Raw genomic sequence first — 7,012 nt, forward strand, 5'->3', positions numbered from 1 at the left:
ACTTTCTGGGTTATTTCAAAGTTATTATAGTGCTGCAATAATAAGTTTAATAACTGTCACATCACTTTGATTATAAGTAAGAAAAGTCAACACATCTATGTAAAATTAAATGAAGGCACAAGAGAAAGTCCAGTTTTATACATTTGTAAATCTATTAAAATCTAATGTCCACAGTTACGGTAATCTTAAGACCCACAACAGAATGACTGTTTGGTGTTTCCATGATGGTATTTAAATTTATACGCTGACGCGCTTCGGACAGTCCAATATTTTAGATATTTGTTCGTTTTCATCTTATATCCTAAACGTATTGAAGCGCACTTTGCAAAGAATTTAATTTTCGATTATTTATAATTTACATTCTTTAACATCCAAGTGTCTACGTTTTCGAAACTGTAGATCTACTGAAAAGAGATTGACTGAATAAGTTAGCAGATGAATTTTTTGAAAACAAGGCCTGAATTGTCCGTCTCCCTGTAGTATAACTGTATGATCAGAATGCTTTTCACGAAGTTTACGAAGAAAGAAAAAGTAGGTCATCAGGTTGTGGTAGATCTTTAAAGTATGTCAACATATTGTTTAGATTCTAGATTGTTTAATTTGAAAACAATAAGGAATGACATTAACTCACATAGTCAAAATGACTTAGACCCAGTAGACTTAGACTGCACAACACATCATGGAATGATGATATGTCTTTTTAGTCCACTACTGGTGGAAAACAGGATTGGACTATAGGAATGCCCTCCGTCCGTCCGTCTGTCCGTCCGCAATTCTGGATCGTGCCATTACTCGAAAAGTATTCAAGCTAGGTTAATAAAACTTGGTATGTGTATAGAGGGCAAAATGTAGATAATGCAAGTACATGACCTTTGCTTGTAGGTCAAAGGTCAATGTCGCTACTGAAGGTGAAAAAAAATGTTTCCATTCCATAACGTTTGTGCATTGATGGATTACCTTTACAATGCAAACAAATAATCCCCATGATAAGAAAATGTGTTGTGTGCATGATCTGTGCTTGTAGGTCAAGGTCAGTATTGAAATTTATGTGAAGATTGTTTTGTTTCTTAGCTCCTTGCATTGAAGCATTTTAAGTCTTAGCACTGTTGCCAACAACCATATGGGACGAACGCTCACACAGTTTTATACTGAAAGTGGACTTCTGTATTGCCATTGCAATAATCGGTCACTTGTTGATTTAGCTCCTGCACCCCCTCCACCCCCAAACCCCACCCCCACACACCCCAAAAAACGGGTAAATTAAATCATACAAACATCTGTGAACAAATCCATTAAGCTTGTTCCGACTCTTATCTAATTATTAGAAACAATAAATAGAGTCACGGAGTTAGTAAATGTAAATGGATGAGACAAATAAAGAAAACAAATCTTGGATAAGCTAGCATATGCGCTTCTAGAGCGACATCTTTTTGTGTTTACTCTGGGTTTAGCGCCGTTTTTCAACAGTATTTCAGTTATGTAACGGCAGGCAGTAATACGAAAGACCCATGGTGACATTTCCACTTCATTATTTCACGATTTCTGCTTCCTGATTTCACGATTTCCACTTCATGAATTCACGATTTCTGCTTCCTGAATTCACGATTTCTACTTCATGAATTCACGATTTCACGATTTCCACTTCATGAATTCACGATTTCACCAATTCACGATTTCACGAAAAAACTTCACGATTTCTTGATTTCACGATTTCTTGATTTCACGATTTCCACTTCATGAATTCACGATTTCACGATTTCTGCTTCCTGAATTCACGATTTCCACTTCATGAATTCACGATTTCCACTTCATGAATTCACGATTTCACGATTTCCACTTCATGAATTCACGATTTCCACTTCACGAATTCTCGATTTCACAATTTCCACTTCATGAATTCACGATTTCACGATTTCCACTTCACGAATTCACGATTTCACAATGGTGAAATCGTGAATTCATGAAGTTGAAATTGTGAAATCGTGAATTCGTGAAGTGGAAATCGTGAATTCGTGAAGTGGAAATCGTGAATTCATATAGTGGAAATCGTGAATTCGTGAAGTGGAAATCGTGAAATCGTGAATTCGTGAAGTGGAAATCATGAATTCAGGAAGCAGAAATCGTGAATTCATGAAGTGGAAATCGTGAAATCAAGAAATCGTGAAGTTTTTTCGTGAAATCGTGAATTCGTGAAATCGTGAATTCATGAAGTGGAAATCGTGAAATCGTGAATTCATGAAATGGAAATCGTGAAATCAGGAAGCAGAAATCGTGAATTCGTGAATTCATGAAGTGGAAATCGTGAAATCAGGAAGCAGAAATCGTGAAATAATGAAGTTAAAATGTCACCACGGGTCTTTCGTACAGTTAACCTACTCAGTGTTTCTGAATTCTGTACCAGTACTGAACTGTTCTCCACAAGTAACTGCCACATCAATCAGAGGTGGAGGACGAATGATTTAAGACACAATATTTTCTATGAAGTCGTCACGGAGAAGATACGCTTCGCCCGAGAATCGAAATCACGACCCCGCGTTTTTGTGTCATTACCATCGTTTTATCTCTGTCGAGTTTTCGTCCTGTCCAGTCTTACATGTCAGAGGGGTCAAATCTCATTATAGAACTTTTCCAGCCATAACTTTGACAAGTATATAGCAAAAGTCAAAAGTACGGCCAGGACAAGCTTTAAAATGACCTTTGGTCCCGAAGTGTGACCTTGACCTTTTTGATAGGGGGCCTGTGGTTTGTTCTCGACACTCCGTCTCACTGACGGAAACATTTATGCCAAATAAAAATAAGATTGCTAAATACTTGTCACAGCTTTAGCCGGAAAAGCTCTAAAATGACATTTGACCCCTCTGACATGTCAGACTGGACAGGAAGACGAAAACTCGACAGCGATAAAACGATGGTAATGACACAAAAATACAATAGCATGGTAATGAAAGAGCGAAGACACGATGACGAAGACACGAAGTAATATCGCGTCTTCGTCATCGTGCTGTCGTAGCATCGCTCCGTCATGAAGCAATGAACATGGCGTTGCGCGGGTAAAATGGGTATATGTTGCTATAACCATTAAAACATAACAAAAGAAAATCTGTTTGTTTTATATGTAAAATCAAAATATATTCCACTCGTGAACACCATAGGTTACATTCGAAGCTATTGCACGTGGTGTTATATATATTTCAATTTCACACTAAAACAAATATCTTCCAAACAGGTCCGGATTCAGAAAAAAATTGATGGGGGGCGGGGAGGGTGCACCAATTTAGAACAAAGGAGGGGGAATCCCTCTCGTGTAAGGTGAGTCAGAAAATTCAACACCTGGAAATTTTTTAAATATAACTATGAAATGGTAGCCTCTGGTGCATTTTTGGGTCTAAATTTTAAGGTACGGGAGGGTTCATCCTGGATCCGTGTTTGCTAAGTATCTTTCAATTTATTGATGCAAATCATGTATAAATGCCATCATGGAAACACGGCCTTCGTTGCGAAGACGCGGTACTACGATGACACGATGGTTATGGAGCGATGCTACGACAGCACGATGACGACGACGCGTATTCGTGATCGTGCCTTCGCTCCATCATCATCGTGCTGCTGTACTGTTGTGTCATAACCATCTTGGTATCGCTGTCTTGTTATCGCTTTAATACGATATAATGACATTTCTGCTTATAAGACAGCTAATGCATTATATAGTTTGGCGATAACACGACAGCGGCGACACGATAGTGATGACACGACAGTACGATAGCACGATGTTGATGGAGAGAAGGCACGATGACGAAATCGCGAAGAAATATCACCGTGGTTTAATCGTATTGTTGTGGCATAGCGCATACATGAGGCAACAGCGATAGCATGATGGCCCTAACAGGTCACTGTACAAATATCATCTTGTGGATGCATTGCGACATGCCGATAAAAAGGAAATAGCGTTGCTCTGATCAAAGCATAGATCAAAACAAATTGCTGACATATAGGTGTAGGTCGGTGACTCTGATGAAATAAAAAAACTGCGTTAGGAATCTTAAGACAGTGGGACACTTTCATATGGATATGGAAAAGCAAATCAACTCTGTGCACCGGGCTAGATATGCACAACTAAACAGAGTCGGTCATACCTTTATCTTACAAATGATGCCATAAAGACCCTTGCCGACAACCCGGAGCCTCCGTGTCCGAAGTGTTAAGGTCGCTGGCTTCAAGTCACTTTCCCCACACTGATCTGGGTTCGAGTCTCACTTGAGGCATAGAATTCTTCATTTGAGGAAGCCATCCCGATGGCTAACGGAAGTGCCCGCCCGAGATGAAATAATGCCAGGAGGGACACTTTGGGTCTTTCACCACTAAAAAACGCTGGAAAGGCGACATATGACCTATAATTGTGTCGTTATTACAGAAAAAATGTCGATTGCATGGAAACCTCAAGATTAGTCTACTGCAACGCCGTGTTGAATGGTATTCAAAACACACATTAAACAAAATGCAACATGTTCAGAACACAACTATTTGCATTATCACCAGGGCTACAGGTCCAAGCACAATCATTAATGCACCCGTACTGAAGGAGCTCCATTCAGATTACCCGTGAAATACAAAGTACAGTCCACCTGTATTGTCCTACATGATGATTCACCAGCCGTAATTAGGGCTATAATAGAAGTGTACAGACCGATTGAAAACCTGTGGTCATAAGACATTCTCAGGATATGATCCATTGACAAAAACCGAACGTATGACAATCGGAGCTTTTAATGTGATACGTTAAGGGAGCTATTTATTCACTGCTCCAAGGCTATGGGATAGATTAAGTGAGCTATCTGTACACTGCTCCAAAGGTATGGAATACGGAGAGTATACGCTGGTCGCTGAAACCTCATTTTTTGTACAACACTTCGTAAACTGGCCTGTTATCTTTTTATATGGACGTTTGAAGTGGTATTTTATTCTATATTTTAGCGGAGAGGTATGGCACTCCAAAGCTGCCTTCTGCTTATACTTCTTAAACGGTGATGTATACATGTCAGTTGGTGATGTGCGTTTCACATTTCGTGATGTGCATGTACTATGTCGTGCAGTAGATAAGTCAGTTGGTGATGTTCATTTTACATTTCGTGCAGTAGATAAATCAGTTGGTGATGTTCATTTTACATTTCATGCAGTAGATAAATCAGTTGGTGATGTTCATTTTAACATTTCGTGCAGTAGATACGTCAGTTGGTAATGTGCATTTTACATTTCGTGCAGTAGATAAGTCAGTTGGTGATGTTCATTTTACATTTCGTGCAGTAGATACGTCAGTTGGTGATGTTCATTTTACATTTCGTGCAGTAGGTAAGTCAGTTGGTAATGTTCATTTTACATTTCATGCAGTAGATAAGTCAGTTGGTGATGTGCATTTTACATGACGTGCAGTAGATAAATCAGTTGGTGATGTTCATTTTAACATTTCGTGCAGTAGATACGTCAGTTGGTAATGTGCATTTTACATTTCGTGCAGTAGATAAGTCAGTTGGTGATGTTCATTTTACATGTCGTGCAGTAGATACGTCAGTTGGTGATGTTCATTTTACATTTCGTGCAGTAGGTAAGTCAGTTGGTAATGTTCATTTTACATTTCGTGCAGTAGATAAATCAGTTGGTGATGTTCATTTTAACATTTCGTGCAATAGATAAGTCAGTTGGTAATGTGCATTTACATTTCGTGCAGTAGATACGTCAGTTGGTGATGTGCGTTTCACATTTCGTGATGTGCATTTACTATGTCGTGCAGTAGATAAGTCAGATGGTGATGTGCATTTTACATTTCGTGCAGTAGATAAGTTAGTTGGTGATGTGCATTTTACATTTCGTGCAGTAGATACGTCAGTTAGTGATGTTCATTTTACATTTCGTGCAGTAGATAAGTCAGTTGGTGATGTGCATTTTACATCTCGTGCAGTAGATACGTCAGTTGGTGATGTGCATTTTACATTTCGTGCAGTAGATAAGTCAGTTGGTGATGTGCATTTTACATTTCGTGCAGTAGATACGTCAGTTGGTGATGTGCATTTTACATTTCGTGCAGTAGATAAGTCAATTGGTGATGTGCATTTTACATCTCGTGCAGTAGTTACGTCAGTTGGTGATGTGCATTTTACATTTCATGCAGTAGATACGTCAGTTGGTGATGTGCATTTACAATGTCGTGCAGTAGATAAGTCAGTTGATGATGTGCATTTTACATTTCGTGCAGTAGATAAGTCAGTTGGTGATGTGCATTTTACATTTCGTGCAGTAGATACGTCAGTTGGTGATGTTCATTTTACATTTCGTGCAGTAGATAAGTCAATTGGAGATGTGCATTTTACATCTCGTGCAGTAGTTACGTCAGTTGATGATGTGCATTTTACATTTCGTGCAGTAGATAAGTCAGTTGGTGATGTTCATTTACAATGTCGTGCAGTAGATAAGTCAGTTGGTGATGTGCATTTACAATGTCGGGCAGTAGTTAAATCAGTTTCACATTTCGTAATGTGGATTTACAATGTCGTGCAGTAGATAAGTCAGTTGGTGATGTGCATTTTACATTTCGTGCAGTAGATACGTCTGTTCGTGATGTGCATCTTACATGTCGTGCAGTAGGTAAGTCAGTTGGTGATGTGCATTTTACATTTCGTGCAGTAGATAAGTCAGTTGGTAATGTGCATTTACATTTCGTGCAGTAGATACGTCAGTTGGTGATGTGCGTTTCACATTTCGTGATGTGCATTTACTATGTCGTGCAGTAGATAAGTCAGTTGGTGATGTGCATTTTACATTTCGTGCAGTAGATAAGTCAGTTGGTGATGTTCATTTTACATTTCGTGCAGTAGATACGTCAGTTGGTGATGTGCATTTTACATTTCGTGCAGTAGATACGTCAGTTGGTGATGTGCATTTTACATTTCGTGCAGTAGATACGTCAGTTGGTGATGTGCATTTTACATGACGTGCAGTAGGTAAGTCAGTTGGTGATGTT

Source organism: Mercenaria mercenaria, chromosome 17 (assembly GCF_021730395.1).
Source record: "Mercenaria mercenaria strain notata chromosome 17, MADL_Memer_1, whole genome shotgun sequence".
Taxonomy (NCBI): domain Eukaryota; kingdom Metazoa; phylum Mollusca; class Bivalvia; order Venerida; family Veneridae; genus Mercenaria; species Mercenaria mercenaria.